General features: G+C 49.9%; 1 protein-coding gene across 2 annotated transcripts in view; it reads right to left on the bottom strand.

Moving 5' to 3' along the window:
* Window positions 1-24,675, bottom strand: part of PKNOX1 (PBX/knotted 1 homeobox 1) — a 255,051-nt gene extending 230,376 nt beyond the window's left edge. Inside the window, exon 1 of one of the 2 annotated variants that reach the window (XM_069202965.1) lies at window positions 24,378-24,675. The gene's annotated coding sequence lies outside the window, so the exon portion shown is untranslated. The remainder of the gene's footprint in view (window positions 1-24,377) is intronic. The other variant, XM_069202964.1, reaches the window with a different exon arrangement.
* Between the last annotated feature and the right edge of the window lie 399 nt (window positions 24,676-25,074).

Consider the following 25,074-nt stretch of genomic DNA (forward strand, 5'->3'; position numbering starts at 1 on the left):
TGGACCAACCCAACGTCGTGAGTCAAGTCTGCTTATGTCAACCATAACCTGGCCTGACTTGCAGGTTCATCCCGCTGAAAAGCTCCGGAGCCCCAGACCTCCAGGATTTCACCGAGGGCTTGTGGAAAGGCAATCTGACGAGGTTGACTTGAAATCATCTTGCTGTGGAGGGTCGTCAGACGTCGGAGAGAAAGGGCTCCAAAAATGTTTCCAAGTCCAAACGTAAAAAGGTGACCAAGGCTTCCCACGCATTTGATCCAAAGAGGGCTCTAGGGAGGTCGACTTCAATTTCAAGTTGGCCCGGACAAAGATTTCCATCAGGAAAAATCATCTAAGTCCGAACGTAGAATCCTTGACCGAGGTCTCCCGCGACACGTATCCGAAGAGGGCTCCAGGGAGGTCAGAATGGACTTGCGACTTTGTTCCGGTGAAGAAAACCTCCAAGAAAAAGATGAAGTTCGAAGGTCAAACTTTGACCGAGGCCTCAAGGTCACTGTAGCCGAGCAGGGTTTCTTTGTGTTTGGCCTCAAATTTTGACTTTGCCCCAGTTAAGTGTGACCAGGTGTCCAGATTGGAGCTTTTAGTTTCTAAGTGCTAAAAAAACATTCAATCTGTAAAAAAATCATATCTCTGGTTCCCTTTATGGGATTTTTGTTGTTTTAGTGTCATTTTAAAGATAAAAATATAATCTATTTTTAGGGTCGAGCCTGTGAACGCATGCGCTTGCGTCTTACATGAGAGACGCTGTTGTGTTCAGTAAAAGGCTTTGAGTCCGTCTGTCTCTCACCATTTGTTGGTTTGCGTGGCACTCTTCTTTACAGCTTGGTAATTCGTCAAGGCATGTCTGGCATCATTTTCATTCCTGTGTTGAGCAGGGATCAAGGACTAATTAATTTCAACTTAAATAGTGCCCGTCCACTGCTCCCGATGTGATTGAGGTACTATTTTGTACATTTTAACTTCCAGTGCCCTGCAGACAGAAGGCTTGTGACTGGCAAAAATGTGCCCAGCAGGACAAACAAAACTGCAAAGTTTGATTTTTTTTAAGCTGTATTCTTTTTATTTTGTTAAGTCATCTTTTCTCCTTTTCCACTCGTATCTGTTTTTCTTTTTTTGCTTGTGGGTGCGGTTGTCAAAAGAGGCCAATCAACTTGTTTGAAATGGGCGAGACCCATTGCATTGCAAATGCTTGTTATAAATTGGAATAGGATTTTTATTGCGTTTTATTTATTTACCGTTTTGTGATTTTTAAATGCTTTACACACCTGTGTTCTAAGTTAAGCCGAATTGTTCATTGCCAAGCTACCAAGGGTTGAGCTGGGATTAATTTACTGACATCTGACTGGACCTAGCGGGGGTTAGTGGCCTATTGCTAAGTGTAGGTACTTACCTGCCCTTACCAATAATCCACTTTCCAACAGTGGGCTAGCATAGATGATTTCTAGAAACAGTGAAGGAAGTTTGAGGGAACTGTCTGGACTTATGATGGACACTACAAAGGTTCATAATAGGAGACATTAAAATGGCGGAGGGGCAGCCCTGTTCCACTGTTGGAGGAAAGGCCAGAGTCAATAGAAGAGTTTCTGCTGCTGACAATCCATTAACTGAGATTTACTCAGCGCTCGGCTTTCCTCTAAAGTCCCAGGGTGCTTGTCAAGGTGCCTGCTCAAAGCTATGGGCATAGTGGCTTCAGGTGATACGACACCAACCGAGAGCCTGGAAATGTGTTTTATTAGGATTTGTCTAGCAGCAGCAGGACAGACAGCATGATAGGTTGGTGATCATGAAAAGTCACATTTCACTAGTCACTGCATAGTCCCATAGTGAAGTCACAGGGATGGTACACTATGGTGAACAGTAAAGTTATGTGCAGTTGCAGTCCGAGGCCTAAGTAAGTCATAGAGGGCTATCGGTGAGAGGTTGTCTTACTTGACTGAAGATCAGGATCTCCTTTGCAGCCATTTATGAACTGTAATCTACCAGACAAACCTATATTACATTTGATCCCCATACCAGTGGCATGCCTCAAGGATTCTCTCAGTCACAGGCGTTGTTCACTTCCCCATGGTTTGCAGTTAGATATGTACAATAGCAATACCAGTTTGTCGACAGATCTGAATCTCGCAGCTGAGAACGGGTGCAAGAAAATGATGGTAACCAGAAACTGAATGTACTACAGGGCTGAGGTCATGACAGCTGCTGGCACAGAGAACCCGTGGCCACCATCTTTATCTCTGGATATATGTAGTTGTAGTTATGTTGCACGAACCTCGCTAGGAAGAAACAGAATGCTACAGAAAGTGGCACCTGCCAGTTATTTATGAAGATAGAAACATGCGTCATTGTACATTTCATTCTCCATGCCAAAGTGAAGACAGTGATAGCTTCATGTTTCCACTTTCTCAAGGCTGCACTCTGAGAATGTCCTCTATGTATGGATCCTGAAGTCGCTGCTGAGTAAAACTGTTTCACAAATTCACACCCATGGTAGATCAGACTGCCTGTGAAATACCATTTAGTAGGACAGGGCTACATCATCTGATTCGGTAAAAGTTCAAGAAAGCATGTCAGCATTTCCCTTTTCTCATCCTTGACTTGTCCTTACTGTGACGCCCGATCCTTGCAGGATACTGGACAACTGAAGCAACTTAGGGTTTTCATCCTTCATTGCCATCTGCCACTTGAGGAGTTTGTGACAGGTCTGCACCACATAATCCCAAACAAGTCAGCCATAAAGTGTTGGAATGCCAAGAAGGGTTTCTCAATAACAGCCAGTGATGCTCCTAAGGGAGCAGTCTGCATCTGACAAAAGCCACTAGTTGCTCATTCCCTTTTCCACTCAGTTAGGCAAAGACAGCACCAACTCCCTTGTCTGAAGCATCCATTTTGACAATGAAGGGCTGACTGTTGTCAGTCAGTGTAAGGAAATGCCTCCTTGGCATGGTTACCCCCTGACTTTTTGCCTTTGCTGATGCCTGTAGGAGGCTGGCCTGGCTTGTAGTGGGTACCAGAGGTACTTACACCTTGTGCCAGTTCCAGTTATCCCTTATTAGTGTAGAAGAGGTGTTTTTAGCAGCTTAGGCTGATAGAAGGTAGCTATAGCAGAGCAGCTTAGGCTGAACTAGGAGACATGTAAAGCTCCTACTATACCACTGTGTCATATGCACAATATAATAAGAATACACAATACACAGATATACTAAAAATAAAGGTACTTTATTTTTATGACAATATGCCAAAAGTATCTCAGTGAGTACCCTAAGTATGAGGATGAGAAATATACACAAGATATATGTACACAAACCAAAATGATGCAGGTAATAGCAAAAGGAAGTAATGCAAGCAATGTAAAGTTACACTAGATTGCAATAGGAGCACATAGGTATAGGGGCAACACAAATCATATACTCCAAAAGTGGAATACGAACCACGAATGGACCCCAAACCTATGTGAGCTTGTAGAGGGTCGCTGGGACTGTGAGAAAACAGTGAGGGTTAGAAAAATAGCCCACCCCAAGACCCTGTAAGGTAGGTATAAAGTGCACCTACAACCCCCAGAGAGCACAGAAGTCGTGATAGGGGGATTCTGCATGGAAAACCAACACCAGCAATGCAACAACAGTGGATTTTCGGACCTGAGTACCTGTAAGATAAGGGGACCAAGTCCAAGAGTCGCAACAGTGTCGAGAGTGGGCAGGAGCCCAGGAAATGCCAGCTGAGGGTGCAAGGAAGCTGCCACCGGATGGAAGAAGCTTGGTGTTTTGCAAGAACGAAGAGGACTAGGAACTTCCCCTTTGGAGGATGGATGTCCCACATCGTGAAGAAGCTTGCAGAGGTGTTCCCACGCAGAAAGACCGCAAACAAGCCTTGCTAGCTGCAAGGGTCGCGGTTAGAGTTTTTGGATGCTGCTTTGGCCCAGGAGGGACCAGGATGTCGCCACTTGGATGAGGAGACAGAGGGGGCGCCCAGCAAGACAGGGAGCAGGCAGCACCCGCAGATGTACCTGAACAGAAGTCACAAAAGGGAGTCCCACGACGCCGGAGGACAACTCAGAAGGTTGTGCACTGCAGGTTAGAGTGTCGGGACCCAGGCTTGGCTGTGCACAAAGGTAATCCTGGAGGAGTGCACAGGAGCCGGAGTAGCTGCAAATCACGGGGTACCCAGCAATGCAGTCTAGCCTGGGGAGGCAAGGACTTACCTCCACCAAACTTGGACTGAAGAGTCACTGGACTGTGGGAGTCACTTGGACAGAGTTGCTGAGTTCCAGGGACCACGCTCGTCGTGCTGAGAGGGGACCCAGAGGACCGGTGATGCAGTCTTTTGTTGCCTGCGGTTGCAGGGGGAAGATTCTGTCGACCCACGGGAGATTTCTTCAGAGCTCCTGGTGCAAGAAGGAGGCAGGCTAGCCCCAGAGCATGCAACACCTGGAAACAGTTGAGAAAGCCGGCAGGATGAAGCGATACAAGGTTGCTAGTAGTCGTCTTGCTACTTTGTTGGGGTTTTGCAGGCGTCCTGAGCAGTCAGCGGTCGATCCTTTGGCAGAAGGTGAAGAGGGAGATGCAGAGGAACTCTGGTGAGCTCTTGCATTCGTTATCTGCGGAGATTCCCAAAGCAGAGACCCTAAATAGCCAGAAAAGGAGGTTTGGCTACCTAGGAAGGAGGATTGGCTACTAAGAGAGGTAAGAGCCTATCAGAAGGAGTCTCTGACGTCACCTGCTAGCACTGGTCACTCAGAGCAGTCCAGTGTGCCAGCAACACCTCTGTTTCCAAGATGGCAGAGGTCTCGGGCACACTGGAGGAGCTCTGGGCACCTCCCCTGGGAGGTGCAGGTCAGGGGAGTGGTCACTCCCCTTTTCTTTGTCTAGTTTCGTGCCAGAGCAGGGCTGGGGGATCCCTGAACCGGTGTAGACTGGCTTATGCAGAGATGGGCAGCATCTGTGCCCATCAAAGCATTTCCAGAGGCTGGGGGAGGCTACTCCTCCCCAGCCTTCACACCTATTTCCAAAGGGAGAGGGTGTTACACCCTCTCTCAGAGGAAATCCTTTGTTCTGCCTTCCTGGGCCAGGGCTGCCTGGACCCCAGGAGGGCAGAAACCGGTCTGAGGGGTTGGCAGCAGCTGCAGTGGAGAACCCGGAAAAACAGTTTGGCAGTACCCGGGTTCTGTGCTAGAGACCCGGGGGATCATGGAAATGTCTCCTCAATGCCAAAATGGCATTGGGGTGACAATTCCATGATCTTAGACATGTTACATGGCCATGTTCGGAGTTACCATTGTGACGCTATACATAGGTAGTGACCTATGTATAGTGCACACGTGTAATGGTGTCCCAGCACTCACAAAGTCTGGGGAATTTGCCCTGAACGATGTGGGGGCACCTTGGCTAGTGCCAGGGTGCCCACACACTAAGTAACTTTGCACCCAACCTTCACCAGTTGAAGGTTAGACATATAGGTGACTTATAAGTTACTTAAGTGCAGTGGTAAATGGCTGTGAAATAACGTGGACGTTATTTCACTCAGGCTGCACTGGCAGGCCTGTGTAAGAATTGTCAGAGCTCCCTATGGGTGGCAAAATAAATGCTGCAGCCCATAGGGATCTCCTGGAACCCCAATACCCTGGGTACCTCAGTACCATATACTAGGGAATTATATGGGTGTACCAGTATGCCAATGTGAAATTGGTCACTAGCATGTTAGTGACAATTTGGAAAGCAGAGAGAGCATAACCACCGAGGTTCTGGTTAGCAGAGCCTCAGTGAGACAGTTAGTCATCACACAGGGAACACATTCAGGGCACATACTTATGAGCACTGGGGCCCTGTCTGGCAGGGTCCCAGTGACACATAGACTAAAACAACATATATACAGTGAAATATGGGGGTAACATGCCAGGCAAGATGGTACTTTCCTACAATGCCAAGTTATGATTTGAAAGTGTGCTGAGGCCTGCTAACCAGGCCCCAGCACCAGTGTTCTTTTCCTAAAACTGTACCTTTGTTCTCCACAATTGGCACACCCTGGCATCCAGGTAAGTCCCTTGTAACTGGTACCCCTGGTACCAAGGATCCTGATGCCAGGGAAGGTCTCGAAGGGCTGCAGCATGTCTTATGCCATCCTGAGGACCCCTCACTCAGCACAGACACACTGCTTGCCAGCTTGTGTGTGCTGGTGGGGAGAAAAGGACTGAGTCGACATGGCACTCCCCTCAGGGTGCCATGCCAACCTCACACTGCCTATGGCATAGATAAGTCACCCCTCTAGCAGGCCTTACAGGCTTAAGGCAGGGGGCACTATACCACAGGTGAGGGCACAGGTACATGAGCACTATGTCCCTACAGTGTCTAAGCAAAACCTTAGACATTGTAAGTGCAGGGTAGCCATAAGAGTACAGGGAGTGCAGAATTATTAGGCAAATGAGTATTTTGACCACATCATCCTCTTTATGCATGTTGTCTTACTCCAAGCTGTATAGGCTTGAAAGCCTACTACCAATTAAGCATATTAGGTGATGTGCATCTCTGTAATGAGAAGGGGTGTGGTCTAATGACATCAACACCCTATATCAGGTGTGCATAATTATTAGGCAACTTCCTTTCCTTTGGCAAAATGGGTCAAAAGAAGGACTTGACAGGCTCAGAAAAGTCAAAAATAGTGAGATATCTTGCAGAGGGATGCAGCACTCTTAAAATTGCAAAGCTTCTGAAGCGTGATCATCGAACAATCAAGCGTTTCATTCAAAATAGTCAACAGGGTCGCAAGAAGCGTGTGGAAAAACCAAGGCGCAAAATAACTGCCCATGAACTGAGAAAAGTCAAGCGTGCAGCTGCCACGATGCCACTTGCCACCAGTTTGGCCATATTTCAGAGCTGCAACATCACTGGAGTGCCCAAAAGCACAAGGTGTGCAATACTCAGAGACATGGCCAAGGTAAGAAAGGCTGAAAGACGACCACCACTGAACAAGACACACAAGCTGAAACGTCAAGACTGGGCCAAGAAATATCTCAAGACTGATTTTTCTAAGGTTTTATGGACTGATGAAATGAGAGTGAGTCTTGATGGGCCAGATGGATGGGCCCGTGGCTGGATTGGTAAAGGGCAGAGAGCTCCAGTCCGACTCAGACGCCAGCAAGGTGGAGGTGGAGTACTGGTTTGGGCTGGTATCATCAAAGATGAGCTTGTGGGGCCTTTTCGGGTTGAGGATGGAGTCAAGCTCAACTCCCAGTCCTACTGCCAGTTCCTGGAAGACACCTTCTTCAAGCAGTGGTACAGGAAGAAGTCTGCATCCTTCAAGAAAAACATGATTTTCATGCAGGACAATGCTCCATCACACGCGTCCAAGTACTCCACAGCGTGGCTGGCAAGAAAGGGTATAAAAGAAGGAAATCTAATGACATGGCCTCCTTGTTCACCTGATCTGAACCCCATTGAGAACCTGTGGTCCACCATCAAATGTGAGATTTACAAGGAGGGAAAACAGTACACCTCTCTGAACAGTGTCTGGGAGGCTGTGGTTGCTGCTGCACGCAATGTTGATGGTGGACAGATCAAAACACTGACAGAATCCATGGATGGCAGGCTTTTGAGTGTCCTTGCAAAGAAAGGTGGCTATATTGGTCACTGATTTGTTTTTGTTTTGTTTTTGAATGTCAGAAATGCATATTTGTGAATGTTGAGATGTTATATTGGTTTCACTGGTAATAATAAATAATTGAAATGGGTATATATTTGTTTTTTGTTAAGTTGCCTAATAATTATGCACACCTGATATAGGGTGTTGATGTCATTAGACCACACCCCTTCTCATTACAGAGATGCACATCACCTAATATGCTTAATTGGTAGTAGGCTTTCGAGCCTATACAGCTTGGAGTAAGACAACATGCATAAAGAGGATGATGTGGTCAAAATACTCATTTGCCTAATAATTCTGCACTCCCTGTATATGGTCTGGGAGTATGTCATACACGAACTCCACAGCACCATAATGGCTACACTGAAAACTGGGAAGTTTGGTATCAAACTTCTCAGCACAATAAAGGCACACTGATGCCAGTGTACATTTTATTGTGAAATACACCCATAGGGCATCTTAGAGATGCCCCCTGAAAACATACCCGACTTCCAGTGTGGGCTGACTAGTTTTGCCAGCCTGCCACACAGCAGACATGTTGCTGGCCAAATGGGGAGGGTGCCTTTGTCACTCTGTGGCTAGTAACAAAGCCTGTACTGGGTGGAGGTGCTTCACCCCCTTTGTTACAGCGCCACAGGGCATCCCAGCTAGTGGAGATGCCCGCCCCGTCCGGCCACAGCCCCACTTTTGGCGGCAAGGCCGGAGGAGATAATGAGAAAAACAAGGAGTCGTCACTGGCCAGTCAGGACAACCCCTAAGGTGTCCTGAGCTGAGGTGACTCTGACTTTTAGAAATCCTCCATCTTGCAAATGGAGGCTTCCCCAATAGGATTAGGCATGTGCCCTCCTCCCCTCAGGGAGGAGGCACAAAGAGGGTGTAGCCACCCTCAGGGCTAGTAGCCATTGGCTACTAACCCCCCATACCTAAACACACCCCTAAATTGAGTATTTAGGGGCCCTCAGAACTTAGCAAGATAGATTCCTGCAACCTGAAGAAGGACTGCTGACCTGAAGCCCTGCAGAGACGACGAAGATGCCAACTGCTCTGGCCCCAGCCCTACCGGCCTGTCTCCCCTCTTCAAGAAAAACTGCAACAGCGACGCATCCCTCCAGGGTCCAGTGACCTCTGAAGCCTCAGAGGACTACCCTGCATCTAAAACGACCAAGAACTCCCGAGGACAGCGGCTCTGTTCCAAAGAAACTGCAACTTTGTAACAAAGAAGCAACTTTTAAAGACCACACGTTTCCCGGCGAAAGCGTGAGACTTTCCACTCTGCACCCGATGCCCCCGTCTCGACCTGCAGAAAACGAACTCTACAGGGAGGACTCCACGGCGACTGCGAGCTTTTGTGTAGCCAGAGTCGACCCCCCTGAACCCTCACAGCAACACCTGCAGAGGGAATTCGGAGGCTCCCCTTGACCGCGACTGCCTGCTTATAAGAACCCGACGCCTGGTAAACACACTGCACCCGCAGCCCCCAGGACCTGAAGGATCCGACTTCCAGTGCAGGAGTGACCCCCGGGAGGCCCTTTCCCTAGCCCAGGTGGTGGCTACCCCGAGGAGCCCCCCTCCCCCCTGCATCGCTGAAGAGACCCATGGGTCTCCCATTGAAACCTATTGCGAACCAGACGCCTGTTTGCACACTGCACCAGGACGCCCCTGTGCCACTGTGGGTGTACTTTATGTGCCTGCTTGTGTCCCCCCCGTGCCCTACAAAACCCTCCTGGTCTGCCCTCCGAAGTCGCGGGTACTTACCTGTTGGCAGACTGGAACCGGGGCACCCCTATTTCCATTGAAGCCTATGTGTTTTGGGCACCACTTTGACCTCTGCACCTGACCGGCCCTTAGGTGCTGGTGTGGTAACTTTGGGGTTGGCCTGAACCCCCAACGGTGGGCTACCTTGGACAACTTTGAACCCTGTAAGTGCTTTACTTACCTGCGAAACTACCAAATACTTGCCTCCCCCGGGAACTATTGAATTTTGCACGGTGTCCAATTTTAAAATAGCTTATTGCCATTTTTGCCAAACCTGTACATGCTATTGTGATGATTCAAAGTTCCTAACATACCTGAGTGAAATACCTTTCATTTAAAGTATTGTTTGTAAATCTTGAACCTGTGGTTCTTAAAATAAACGAAGAAAATATATTTTTTTATATAAAAACCTATTGGCCTGGAATTGTCTTTGAGTGTGTGTTCCTCATTTATTGCCTGTGTGTGTACAACAAATGCTTAACACTACCCTTTGATAAGCCTACTGCTCGACCACACTATCACAAAATAGAGCATTAGAATGACCTTTTTTTGCCACTATCTTACCTCCAAGGGGAGCCCTTGGACTCTGTGCATGCCATTTCTTACTTTGAAATAGTACATACAGAGCCAACTTCCTACAGTCAGGAGCTGTCAGAACAGCTGCTATGCACAGAGCACAATGCAACTTCTGTTTTCAAAGACCTTCTAACACTCCTCGGGCCAGATGACTTTCTCAAGTTGTTTTCTGCAGTCACAGCTTTTAAGGAAGCTACCACGGTCCCATAGTGGGCTCCAAAGTTTTTGTAGTAATGAGTGAGACCTAAGAAGGCTCTCACCTGCATATAGGTAGTAGGAACCAACCTCCCAGTGCTTGAGCATTTGTCTCCAGGGAATTAATCTTCCCACTATCTACATAGTTCCTTAAGCAGATCACAGAGGACTGGCCACCCCTGCACTTGCCTCGATGGCCTGTTTTGGCCCTTTGTGCCACTGTAAAAAAAAAAAAAAAAAAAAATCTCCAGCCTCATTTGTTCACCATTGACCCTTTAGTTCACCACTGACCTCTTAGGAACCCACAAGCATTCACCTACGTACTCAATTTACCAAGTTATTCAACTTTTCAAACGTCCCAGAGTCCATCAGGTGACTCAGCCATCCATTCACTCACTTATTCATCCACACAAACATGTGAATATAAGGTCACTAATCCACAGACACTTTTCTATAGTACTTCAACTGGGAGCTTCCAAACTTAGCACACTACACTGGCTTCAAAACTGGGCACAAAGCACCAGAGGAAGTGTTCAGAACAGGACAAATCAGGTCATGTATTCGCTTAAAAACTGGATGGAAAACTCGATTTGGCCTCCACAACAGGAAAGTGCCTAAAATATGTGACTTGCAGAAGTGCATCCAATACATTAGATACGCTATCAGAAGTAAATACAGGTGTGGAGGAGGCCTCCGGGGACGTACATGAGACTCCAGATGTGGCCTTCACAAGTGGACACATCACTAAAGGTGAGGCTTCCTCAATTAGCCACACCACTCCTAATGACGCCTCACATTACGCAAATGTTAACTATACAACACCTGACACAATATTTCACATGCACCTTCCGTAGGATCCTCACTCCCTCACTTCGTTCCAAATACGCCTAAATCCTGCACCAAGCGTCCCTGTGGAGCCCACACCACCCCGCGCCTAGTTCAGGTCTCACCCCTCAATCAGGCCTTTAAAAGGAGCCGGTCCCAGGCTAATGCTAGGCCTCAAACACAGGGGGAGAGCTGCTGCTGTCCGCTTGTGGGAAGCTTGCACGGGGTCTGTGCTGCCCCAGCTGTGTGTGTGAAGCTTACACTGCTTCTACCTGCATTGCTGAAGCACAAGAAATGTAAACTCTAAGTGTCTTCTGCAGAAGCAGACCCCCTTCTGCGTGATGAGAACTGGGGGTTAGGATGCAGCCTCTCCTGCAGCAAAAGGGGCCCATTTCCGGCAGGTACCAGGGGAGGATCTGCTCAATGGGTGGCAAGGCCTTGTATGCCATGCTAAGCAGACGGGTAGGCCTGAGCTCAGTCTGAAGGTCGTGCTGGGGGGACAGGACTGCCGAGGCATCTAACGGAGGAAGAGGGGGTTTTGCTCAGAGGCTCTAGGCGCCAGCTGTCTGGGGCTGGGATAAACAGGCCACATTTCTGATGGATTCTGAAGCCCTGTAGGGAACAGCTGGACGTGTCACTCACATGCCTTTCTCCAGCTCGGAAGCTGTGCGAGTGGGGGTGGGAAGAAGGGCCCTCGAGGCGGGGACTTCTCATGGCTTTGTGGTTCGCAACAAGGGACGGGCCTTGTGATCATTACCGCTGTAATGTTCATTAGTCTTGGTGCCTTGCACAGCATTGAAAGCTGCTTTGCCACACATGAGAAGGAGGCTGATGGCTCTGAAACCAACAGGGGAGGGATCTGGATGTTCTGCGGTTGGTGAAGTAAAGCACATGATGATGCAGGGAGTGGCCACGGATGCCTCTGGGGGCAGGGCACTGGCTGGTCCCAGGGAATGGACACTGATACTGATGGGTGTAGGGCACTGGCAGATGCAGGGGAGGGGGGCCCTGAAGCCTTTGGGTATAGAGCACTGGCTGGTGCCAGAGAAAGGTCACCGATAATGTTGTGTAGAGAGCTCTGGTGGGTGCAGGGGAGTGGAGACTGATGTTTTTGGGCATAGGGCACTGATGGATGCAGGACAGTGGCCACTGATGTTTTGGGGTACAGGGGAGTGGAGACTGATGTTTTTGGGTATAGGGCACTGATGGATGCAGGGGAGTGGAGACTGATGTTTTTGGGTACAGGACACCGATAGATGCAGGGGAGTGGCCACTGATGTTTTTGGGTGCAGGGCACCGATGGACTCATGAATGCAGGGGAGTGGAGACTGATGTTTTTGGGTACAAGGCACTGATGGATGCAGGGGAGTGGAGACAGATGTGTTTGGGTACAGGGCACTGATGGATGCAGGGGAGTGGGGCTGATGTTTTTAGGTACAGGGCACGGATGGATGCAGGAGAGTGGAGAAGGATGTTTTTGGGTACAGGGCACTGATGGATGCAGGGGAGTGGAGATGGATGTGTTTGGGTACAGGGCACTTATGGATGCAGGGGAGTGGAGACTGATGTTTTTGGGTACAGGGCACCGATGGATACAGGGGAGTGGAGACTGATGTTTTTGGGAACAGGGCACCGATGGATGCAGGGGAGTGGCCACTGATGTTTTTGGGTACAGGGCACTGATGGATGCAGGGGAGTGGAGACGGATGTGTTTGGGTACAGGGCACTGATGGATGCAGGGGAGTAGAGACTGATGTTTTTGGGTACAGGGCACTGCTGGATGCAGGGGAGTGCAGACGGATGTTTTTGGGTACAGGGCACTGATGGATGCAGGGGAGTGGGGCTGATGTTTTTAGGTACAAGGCACGGATGGATGCAGGGGAGTGGAGACGGATGTTTTGGGGTACAGGGCACTGATGGATGCAGGGGAGTGGAGACTGATGTTTTTGGGTACAGGGCACCGATGGTTGCAGGGGAGTGGCCACTGATGTTGTGCAGGGGAGTGGAGACTGATGTGTTTGGGCACAAGGCACTGATGGATGCAGGGGAGTAGAGACGGATGTGTTAGGGTACAGGGCACTGATGGATGCAGGTGAGTGGAGACGGATGTGTTAGGGTAAAGGGCATTGATGGATGCAGGGGAGTGAAGAAGGATGTGTTAGGGTAAAGGGCACTGATGGATGCAGGGGAGTGAAGATGGATGTGTTTGGGTACAGGGCACTGATGGATGCAGGGGAGTGAAGATGGATGTGTTTGGGTACAGGGCACTGATGGATGCAGGGGAGTGAAGATGGATGTGTTTGGGTACAGGGCACTGATGGATGCAGGGGAGTGAGGATGGATGTGTTTGGGTACAGGGCACTGATGGATGCAGGGGAGTGAAGATGGATGTGTTTGGGTACAGGGCACTGATGGATGCAGGGGAGTGAAGATGGATGTGTTTGGGTACAGGGCACTGATGGATGCAGGAGAGTGAAGATGGATGTGTTTGGGTACAGGGCACTGATGGATGCAGGGGAGTGAAGATGGATGTGTTTGGGTACAGGGCACTGATGGATGCAGGGGAGTGAAGATGGATGTGTTTGGGTACAGGGCACTGATGGATGCAGGGGAGTGAGGATGGATGTGTTTGGGTACAGGGCACTGATGGATGCAGGGGAGTGAAGATGGATGTGTTTGGGTACAGGGCACTGATGGATGCAGGGGAGTGAAGATGGATGTGTTTGGGTACAGGGCACTGATGGATGCAGGAGAGTGAAGATGGATGTGTTTGGGTACAGGGCACTGATGGATGCAGGGGAGTGGAGACTGATGTTTTTAGGTACAGGCCACAGATGGATGCGACGGAGTGTCCACTGATATTTTGCGGTACATGGCACCGATGGATGCAGGGGAGTGAAAACTGATGTTTTTGGGTACAGGGCACCGATGGATGCAGGGGAGTGGAAACTGATGTTTTTGGTTATAGGGCACTTTTGAATGCAGAGGAGGGGAGAATGATGTTTTTGGGTATAGGGCACTGATGGATGCAGGGGAGTGGCCAATGATGTTTTGGGTATAGGGAACTGATGGATGCAGGGGAGTGGCCACTGATGTTTTTGAACATATGGCACTCATGAATGCAGGGGAGTGGAGACTGATATTTTTGGGCATAGGGCACTGATGGATGCAGGGGAGTGGAGGTTGACGATGTTGGGTATAGGGCACTGATGGATGCAGGGGAGTGGAGACTGACAAATTTAGGTATACGCCACTGATGGATGCAAGGGAGTGGAGACTGATGTTTTTGGTTATAGGGCAATCACGAATGCAGGGAACTGGAGACTGATGTTTTTGGTTATAGGGCACTCATGAATGCAGGGGAGTGGAGGCTGATGTTTTTGGTTATAGGGCACTCATTAATGCAGGGGATTGGAGGCTGATGTTTTCGGGTACAGGGCACTGAGGGATGCAGGGGAGTGGAGACTGATGTTTTGGCTATAGGGCATGGATGGATGCAGGGGAGTGCCCACTGATGTTTTCGGGTACAGGGCACTAGGGATGCAGGGGAGTGGAGACTGATATTTTGGCTATAGGGCACGGATGGATGCAGGGGAGTGCCCACTGATGTTTTTGGGTACAGGGCACCTATGGATGCAGGGGAGTGGAGACTGATATTTTGGCTATAGGGCATGGATGGATGCAGGGGAGTGCCCACTGATGTTTTCGGGTACAGGGCACTAGGGATGCAGGGGAGTGCCCACTGATGTTTTTGGGTACAGGGCACCTATGGATGCAGGGAAGTGGCCACTGATGTTTTTGGGTACAGGGCACCGATGGATGCAGGGCAGTGGCCACTGTTTTGGGGTACAGGGCACAGATGGATGCAGGGGAGTGCCCACTGATGTTTTCGGGTACAGGGCACTGAGGGATGCAGGGGAGTGGAGACTGATATTTTTGGGTACAGGGCACCGATGGATGCAGGGGAGTGGAGACTGATATTTTTGGGTACAGGGCACCGATGGATGCAGGGGAGTGGAGACTGATATTTTTGGGTACAGGGCACTGATGGATGCAGGGGAGTGGAGACTGATATTTTTGGGTACAGGGCACTGATGGATGCAGGGGAGTGGAGACTGATATTTTTGGGTACAGGGCACTGATGGATGCAGGGGAGTGGAGACTGATATTTTTGGGTACAGGGCACTGATGGATGCAGGGGAGTGGAGACGGATGTGTTTGGGTACAGGGCACTGATGGATGCAGGGAGTGGAGACTGATATTTTTGGGTATAGGGCACTGGCAGAAAGGGGGGTGGGGGTCCTGCCATTAGTAACATTCATTCTTGAGACAGGGCGAAGGACCTTCTTCCTATTATAAGGTGTTCCAGATACTGGGGCTCATAGGCCTGATGGCTTCGTGTATCGCTGTTGTTTTGGGGCCGCGCAGCAGGTTTACCCAGACTGCTTCCAAGTCCTAACGACCTCCCAGAGACAGTCATGCATGCAATAAAATGCAAATTGCGTCATTAACAGGAGCAACATTCTCGGCATAAACGCATGGACGGCAAAACGTACACAAAATTAGATGCAAACAACAATTTGGAGCATTTCATATGCATGCTTTTATCTACCGATGAATTCAAATTCCTAACAGGAGGTGAAAAATAAGCAGACACACAAGAGACAGGAAAGATGGCACTGCCAGCAGTCTCCTCTCCGTGCTACCAAGAGCAGCATTTCTAGGAGGGTGAGGGGCACGCTGATGCCCACCTGGGCCAGGCACGAGGGTCAAATAACCCTACGGTCAATAAACAGTCATTGACAAAGCAGGGTGAGATCCATTTTCGAGTCTAATATCAAGATCGACTTATAATAAAAAAGAACTCGAAAAACGAACGTGAAATCCAAACAAAAGAACACAATTTTATATAATGCTAAAATATAAACACACATTTTTGGAGCTCTCAGGTTTATTAAAAGCCAACGCAACGTACAAAATAGCACAGCTCCCTGACACTCTTCTGCAAGGACACATTAAATCAAATGGTACCGCATAAAAGGTTGCAAGCGAGCCAGAACTCCAACATATTAAGTTTACAGAAAACGAGATTTTAAAAAGTTTTTAGTATCTGGTTTCATATCTTGCCTGTGTTTTTTTCAAACTCTGCTTGCAACTACTTCATGAGTAAAAGTAGAAACGTCGGTATCGACACAAAAAAAGAATCGTACAATTTAAACAAAAAGTACACCGTGACATTTGCAGGTTTTAGCCGCCAGTCTTGGGGAGCTTCGCAATGTGCATCAGCCAGACACAGGCAAAACTGCTCAAAGGAACCCCAGATATGCGAAACTGCACATCACGGTGTGTATCAGATCAAATCAATTTCAAGGTTATAAAAACAGAGGAGGAAAATAAAAACAAGACAAGAGGGAGGTAGCTGCGAGGTTAATTGTGGTTCACTTGGGGCTTCATAGAGTGGTGGAATGGGGGTCTTTCTATAATTGGCCAGGAAGGTAAGGTCTTTCTAGTAAATTAAGAATGAGGTAAAGAGTGGGGTTGGCAATATTGTGGTCTCAAATTGAGCTGGATATTGTTCGAGGATGTTTTTAAAAATGGGAACAATAACCACAAATTTAATCGAATACAATTCTCTGAATAGTGGCATCTAATGTCAGAGCTGTGCTGTGCGTAGCAGAAGTACAGACGTTGTGAAAAGTTTACAATGAACCATTATTGTGCTAATGCAGAATTTGCTGCTTTGCAAACACAGACTACAGGGTAGCTGTATTTTGGGACGTATGTGGGACATTTTGGGCCTTTTGTGGGATCCATGTTCCAGGTAGTGTAGGGGCCTTAATGATTCTGCAGCCACTTTGCTGAAACACAGCTGCATTTATCTAAACTTACTTCTGAGCAGGAAATAAACTAGGGAGGATAAATCACAAAGAACCGACAAAGCGCATTCTCTTGCCCGACACTCCAGACCCAATGGCTAGGTGCATTAAGTTAACATTCCAGTAAACATTCAGAGAACTCTTGAAAAATACTGAGGGCACAAAGTCCCTTCAAATAGCCCCATTTGTCCAGACTAGACCTAGAATCTTGCCTGATTTCAGGAACAGGAGGTACCATGATATGAGTAGTAAACCACCTTTGGCACATAAAAGCAATCATGGTGCTTGAGTAACCGCCACAGACAGTGATGGGACATGTTTTTGTATATCTCTTTAGTTAAATGACGTACATTCTCCCGACTGTAAAGAACTATGGATGTAAAATATATAGCACTGGATCATAATTTAATGAGTATAACTGCCTGTGTGGCGCAATATCCGAGTTAACGTTCACTAACCTCAGAGTAAACTTTTAAAAAGAGAGAAACTTTTATATCCAATTGAATGCTATGGTATCACTGGCCCTGGGCCATTAGTGATAAATAATAGCACCCGTTGCAGACAGTGCCCAGATGCCAATAATTGCCTTAACAGCCAAAGAAAACAAGCATTTGCAATGCAATGGGTTTTGCGTTTGCTCTTGCCACATAAATTGAAAATTAAAAGCAAAACAGTTGACATAAGCGAGCCGATTCAAAGTACTATGGCCGCCATGAGCGCGAAGGAGGGACACAAAGGGAGAAAGAAGTTTGCTCACAGTCAAAAATATCAGCAATCGTGCAATTATCCATGTAACAGGGTCGATGGCCAATGAGGTAACAAAACTGCCCCAAGGAGGGACAAACGTAAAGCATTCACCAATGATGACAAAGGATTTTTGAAAGGCAAGCCATTGAAGGAGTGATAGTGGTGGGCGTGGTTAAAAGCCCAGAGATAGATTACAAGACATCAGAGCACTTGCACGCTCGACCTAAAGACCTCAAGAGGCTCTGCCGCAAGAGGGTGCATCTAGGGGTCTAGTCATTGATGAGAGAGGTGTGGGCTTTGACTCTAAGAACACATCTGGCAGCTACTCCACTGATTAAAAAAAAGGTATAAAACACATCACAGGGGATATGAATGACGCTATCTCGTCCACTGTACCCAAACGAAGCAAGAAAAAGGCTCGGCTTCAGGCTTGTTGTAGTAAAAATCATAGCCTACCACAAAATAAGTGAACTTTAGCTGCAAACGCTGATAACTGAAAAATAAAACTGCGGAAAAAGATGCCAAATACTATATGCAACACAAGTCAGCAAAGCCCAGAGAAACCCAGAAATACTGCAAACAACCAATATTTCACAGGATCTGGGCATTTAATCATGCCCAAAAAGCATAACTGCATTTTAATTTACTAATAAGGGGAACAAGTGGGATCTACCTTCAGCCGTAGCCCTGTTTTCACCCTCCCTAGCCTTTTACATCATTTACTGCACCACATGGCACCTGACTCTTTGCAATGCAAGGTGCACTCTCTCGCCATCTTATTTTTTTCAGGTGTAGTCCCCCTCAACAATGTTGTGTGCATATTGGAAAAACAATGGGATGCTACGCATGCACGGCTTTCTTACGTAAAATGTGCTCTCACAATTTATGTACAACTCTCATAATAATTGTCCTAACTGTGCGAAGCATTAACAGCTTATATGCGGAGTTCTTCGGACGATGGCTTGTCTTTCCACTTGGCTCAGCAACAGGTCAGTATGTGCCCGAGCCCAGTTATGGGTTCCTTTCCCAAGTGTTATGATCCAGCACCGGGTTGCCATGCAATCCTCCTTACTAGGCAACCACTCGATCCAGATGTAAAACTAATTAGGCCTGGCTCTCCCATGAGGAAGGAGGGACATGTCTATATGCCTAGGAGATCTGCCATCCCAAAATGGTTTTATGTTAATAAAGCAGCATGACAGTCACATGGTATGCACAAATGAATGCAGGCAAAGTTTTACATATCAACAGATCTGAGAAGGAAATGTGGGCTCGAACTATAAGCATGTTATTATCCCTTTTCTCTATGTTTGCCTTTTAATGAATCTAATCCATATTTACTATCATGGATAGGGTAGCATAAACCCTCACTAATATCACAGGTTTTTGTGCATGTGCCATGATTTCAGGGGCACAAAACATGGTTGAGCTCATTATAACCCGAGTCTACCAGCAGATCTGTTATTTTCCAAACGTGTTTCTTTAAAAAGTGTGTAGCGATCAGGAAGGGGTGAGCAATACCCATCATTTGTCTCTTGCTTCACAGAAGGATGGTTATATTTGCAACTCCAAGAGCAAAGGGAAATCTAACCGGGTGCATCAGAGAAAAAGAGGGGGTAGGCAATGCAAGGTTGATGATTCTGGACTCTGTGGCTGATAATGTTGGAGCAGGGATTCTGCCTCTGCGGAGAAGGGTCCCCGGGTCTACCACTGTAACAAAGGGCTTGAGGGAATTACAAGGATCTGTGAGTGATAAGCAGACCCCTGTGCAGGACCAGGAAGGTATTGCTCTACTCTTAAAGAAGATGGGTCTGGGTGCTCTCCTTTTGATAAATCAAGGATTCTACCTCTAAAGATGATGGGTTTGAGGCACTGGCATTGTAAGGGACAAGCTTTCCAGGGCGCATCCACTGAAAAGGGGATTCTGCCTCCAAGAAACACGGGTCGGGGTATGTCACTTGATGGTGCACAAGACACAATCATAGGAAAGAAAGGTGCTGTGGCTTGGGCTAGGTCAACCTATGGTCCAGGGATATGTAGGAGGTAGTGAAGCCTACTCAGGGGGGTTGTGACTGCTTAGAAAATTAAATAACATCAACAGATTAATAAACTGTATATAAATAAGCAAAATGTAAAAACTGAAAATGTTAAACGTTCTTCAAATCTGAAACTATTGGAAATTGAAGGCTAACAGTTAAGTTAGTTTTCTCAGATTTATTTGTGGAAGCAGTGAAAGTGCATCAAACAGAATATAGTATTGACGATGCGCGGCCTCACATTTATGAAAAGCTCCAACCCACCTATTAAAGTTACATTTTTGTTTGTTCTCAATTTGTGTGAATTCTGCAGTTCAAATAATTGAAAATGGTTCAGCCGGGGTACCCGGCTTCTAATAATAATTCAGTGAGGGTCCCCGGTTTCCAGTAATGATTAGGTTGAGGTCTATAGAAGTCAGAAGGTTAAGAACCTCTGGTATAAGTAATATGAGTCTGGGAGCCCTATAGGTGATGATGGAGGGAGCTCAACCCCTAGTGAATGTGGGTACCGGATAGTACTAAGCATAGGGGAAGTGAGCTGCACCTCCATATAGGAGAGGTCTCAGTCTCTTCACCTGATAAATAAAGAGCTCTGCCTCTAAGGAGGATGGACTGTAACTCTACATTGATATGGTTGTGGTTGTGGTTGTACCTGCAAGGGTGATGGCTCTGAGGATCTTAGAAGACAAGCAGCCCCGCCAGTCATAAGGGAGGGGTTTAAGGAAGAAAGGCATGGGGCGCTTCAGCTGGTAGTGGAGGGGAACATCAAGCGAAGAAGTGGGTAGACGGGACTCTTGCATGGATAAGGGAGGAATATAAGGGAGGGGTGTAGGATCCGAGGAAGACTGGAGTGGGAGTCCCTCCACTGAATAAGGGAGTAGCTCAGCCTCTAAGGGGAACGGGCAGACTGCAGTCTTGCCTTGATGATTTGGGGAGAAAGGAAATCAGTCTTGGGGGAGGAATAGTGGGTCTCTATCACTGAGAGGGTAGAGGCTCAGTCTTCAAGAATAGGTCGAGGGTACCACCACTTTTAAAGAGGGGGAGTTCCTCTTAATGGAGGTTTTAAGTAGACAGTGGATCTGCAAGTGCTCCTAGTTTAAATAACAAAGGTCTAGGCTGTGACACTGATCGTGGAGGCTCGAGCGCACAGGGAGGGGTGAGAGCTCTGCCTCTCAGGACATGTCTAGACTGACACTGATGGTGGGGGCCCAACCACTGAGGGAGAGGTTAGAGCTCTGCCTCTCAAGACAGGTCTAGACTGACACTGATGGTGGGGGCCCAACCACAGAGAGAAGGGCGAGAGCTCTGTCTGTCAGGAGGACAAGTCTGACACTGATAGTGTGGGTATTTAATATCTGGGGGTGTGTCTATATCTGAGGACCTTCCCTCATAGGTGTTAAAGGCTAAGGGAGTGGGGGCAAGAGTCCCCCCCCCCCTCAGAAGTACAAGTCTGACACGGGTAGTGTGGGTATTTACTATCTGGGTGGGCGTGTCCAGGCCGGAAGGCCTGAAGGCCTTCATTCATGGGTGTCAGAGGCAAAAGGAGCGGGGCAAGAGTCTCCCCTTTAGGAAGACGAGCCTGACACTAATAGTGGGGGTATTTAATATCTGGGGGGGGGGGGGGGGGGGTCTAGATCTGAAGGTCTTCAGTCCTGGGTGTTACAGGAGAGGGGGGCATACAGCTCCCCTCCGCTTAGGACAAGTCTGACACTAATAGTGCTGGGTATTTACTATCTAAGGGGGGGGCGTGTCTAGACCTGAACTGTATTGTGGGGGAGAGGGGCTTGAGAACCTCCCCAAGTGTGTCACAAATAGTGACAAGTATTTAATATAAGGGGGGGTGGGGAATGAGAGCCCCCCAAATCTGATACTGATATTGTGGGTATTTAATATAGGGGGTGTAGACCTGAAGGCCTTCACTCCTGAGTGTTAAAGTTGGGTGGGGGGGGGGTTGTATATAGCCCTCCTCCCCCAGGATGGCAGGTCTGATACTGGCACGGTGGGTATTAACTATCTGGGGGGGCGTGTGCAGCCTTGAAGGCCTTCACTCCTGGGAGCTGGGGGGTGTACAGAGCCCCCCCTCCCCAGGAGGACAGGTCTGACACTGACACTCTGGGTATTTACTATCTGGGGGCGTGTCCAGCCCTGGAGGCCTTCAGTCCTGGGAGCTGGGGGGTGTACAGAGCACCCCCCCCTCCCCAGGAGGACAGGTCTGACACTGATATTATGGGTATTTACTATTTGGGGGCGTGTCCAGCCCTGGAGGCCTTCACTCCTCGGATCATGGGGGGGGGGTACACAGAGCCCCCTCCCCAGGAGGGAAGGTCTGACACTGATATTATGGGTATTTACTATCTGGGGGGCGTGTCCAGCCCTGGAGACCTTCACTCCTGGGGGTATGTGGGGGGGGGGGGAGTGTACAGAGCCCCCCTACCCAGGAGGAAAGGTCTGATACTGATATAATGGGTATTTACTATCTGGGGGGCGTGTCCAGCCCTGAAGCCCCTCACTCCTGGGGGTTGGGGGGGTATAGAGCCCCCCTTTCCAGGAGGAGAGGTCTGACACTGACATGATGGGTATTTACTATCTGGGGGGCGTGTCCAGCCCTGAAGCCCCTCACTCCTGGGGGTTGGGGGGGTATAGAGCCCCCCTTTCCAGGAGGGCAGGTCTGACACTGACACTCTGGGTATTTACTATCTGGGGGCGTGTCCAGCCCTGGAGGCCTTCAGTCCTGGGAGCTGTACAGAGCCCCCCCTCCCCAGGGGGGCAGGTCTGACACTGACACTCTGGGTATTTACTATCTGGGGGCGTGTCCAGCCCTGGAGGCCTTCAGTCCTGGGAGCTGGGGGGTGTACAGAGCACCCCCCCCTCCCCAGGAGGACAGGTCTGACACTGATATTATGGGTATTTACTATCTGGGGGGCGTGTCCAGCCCTGGAGACCTTCACTCCTGGGGGTATGTGGGGGGGGGGGGGTGTACAGAGCCCCCCTACCCAGGAGGAAAGGTCTGATACTGATATAATGGGTATTTACTATCTGGGGGGCGTGTCCAGCCCTGAAGCCCCTCACTCCTGGGGGTTGGGGGGGTATAGAGCCCCCCTTTCCAGGAGGGCAGGTCTGACACTGACATGATGGGTATTTACTATCTGGGGGCGTGTCCAGCCCTGGAGGCCTTCACTCCTGGGAGCTGTACAGAGCCCCCCCTCCCCAGGGGGGCAGGTCTGACACTGACACTCTGGGTATTTACTATCTGGGGGGCGTGTCCAGCCCTGGAGGCCTTCAGTCCTGGGAGCTGTACAGAGCCCCCCCTCCCCAGGGGGGCAGGTCTGACACTGACACTCTGGGTATTTACTATCTGGGGGCGTGTCCAGCCCTGGAGGCCTTCAGTCCTGGGAGCTGGGGGGTGTACAGAGCCCCCCCTCCCCAGGAGGAAAGGTCTGATACTGATATAATGGGTATTTACTATCTGGGGGGCGTGTCCAGCCCTGAAGCCCCTCACTCCTGGGGGTTGGGGGGGTATAGAGCCCCCCTTTCCAGGAGGACAGGTCTGACACTGACACTCTGGGTATTTACTATCTGGGGGGCGTGTCCAGCCCTGGAGGCCTTCAGTCCTGGGAGCTGTACAGAGCCCCCCCTCCCCAGGGGGGCAGGTCTGACACTGACACTCTGGGTATTTACTATCTGGGGGCGTGTCCAGCCCTGGAGGCCTTCAGTCCTGGGAGCTGGGGGGTGTACAGAGCCCCCCCTCCCCAGGAGGAAAGGTCTGATACTGATATAATGGGTATTTACTATCTGGGGGGCGTGTCCAGCCCTGAAGCCCCTCACTCCTGGGGGTTGGGGGGGTATAGAGCCCCCCTTTCCAGGAGGACAGGTCTGACACTGACACTCTGGGTATTTACTATCTGGGGGCGTGTCCAGCCCTGGAGGCCTTCAGTCCTGGGAGCTGTACAGAGCCCCCCCTCCCCAGGGGGGCAGGTCTGACACTCTGGGTATTTACTATCTGGGGGGCGTGTCCAGCCCTGGAGGCCTTCACTCCTGGGAGCTGGGGGGTGTACAGAGCCCCCCCTCCCCAGGAGGAAAGGTCTGATACTGATATAATGGGTATTTACTATCTGGGGGGCGTGTCCAGCCCTGAAGCCCCTCACTCCTGGGGGTTGGGGGGGTATAGAGCCCCCCTTTCCAGGAGGACAGGTCTGACACTGACACTCTGGGTATTTACTATCTGGGGGCGTGTCCAGCCCTGGAGGCCTTCAGTCCTGGGAGCTGTACAGAGCCCCCCCTCCCCAGGGGGGCAGGTCTGACACTCTGGGTATTTACTATCTGGGGGGCGTGTCCAGCCCTGGAGGCCTTCACTCCTGGGGGTTGGGGGTGCACTTTGGCTCCAGGGGGGCGGGTGACGCCTCAGATTCCTGAGCCCCCGCTGTGCCGTCCCTACCAGCCGGAGCCTCTCATTGGTCACTCGCCGCAGGCCCCGCCCACCGCGCGCTCCTGCGCAGGCCGCGCCTCCTCGTGCACGCGCCCTGCGCCTCGCGCGCCCCCTCGCCCCTGTCCTCCCTCCGCTGCTGGGCCTAGGCGCGTTTCCCGAGGGTTCGGATCCCGGTACGGGTGCCGTCCTCTCCGGTGGTTGTCGCCGGCCACCCCCGCCGCCCAAGCCCCGCCCCGCCGCTCGGGTGCGGCCCCGCCGCTCCCCGAGGCGCCAGGCCGCGCGGACGGAGCGCTTTGAGTGACAGCTTACCTGGTGCCAATCTTCGTCACTCTGACAAGCGGCTGCAGCAATCCGGGGCCGCAGGGGCGCGCTGCGTCACCGCGCTCCACGCACCTTCTGAATATTCATGAGTAGGGGCGGGGAGCAGCTGCAGACGTCCTGAATATTGATACGAAGCGGGCGGAGAGCGACGTGTTGGCATATGAATAGGCATGAAGTGGGTGGGTCGCTGTGTGACGTCACAGAAGGGGGATTCTGGTAGCTCACGCTCGGTTCGGGTCTGGTAGAAGGCTTGCAGTGCGCAGGCGCGTTCGGTGGTGTAAGAAACAAAAGACGGACTAAACTCCCGTTCTCCGGTGACACGTCACGCGCGCTCCCTCGGCGAAACGTCACACGCAGGGGTGCGTAACGGACCAACGCTGCGGCTTCCGTTCTTTTGAACGTGACGCATGTTATATGAGGAAGTAGAGTAACGGCCTTCGGGTTACCGAATGCACACCCGGTTTACTTCGAGACACCCACAAAATAATCTGTATTATTTACCGGTACCGGGACGCCCGGCTCCTGCTTCCCGCCCTTAAAACCTGCTGTTTTCCCAGATTAGCTTTTTAGTGTCTCTGGCCGAACGACAAAAACCCTCTTGGATATGCGGGTGCAAGTTGTGTTTGATTGCAGCATCTGTGCAGCCTGAAGCAGGCCGTACGCCGTACAGAGTATTTTCAGCTTT

This window comes from Pleurodeles waltl, chromosome 8, assembly GCF_031143425.1.
Source record: "Pleurodeles waltl isolate 20211129_DDA chromosome 8, aPleWal1.hap1.20221129, whole genome shotgun sequence".
Lineage (NCBI taxonomy): Eukaryota > Metazoa > Chordata > Amphibia > Caudata > Salamandridae > Pleurodeles > Pleurodeles waltl.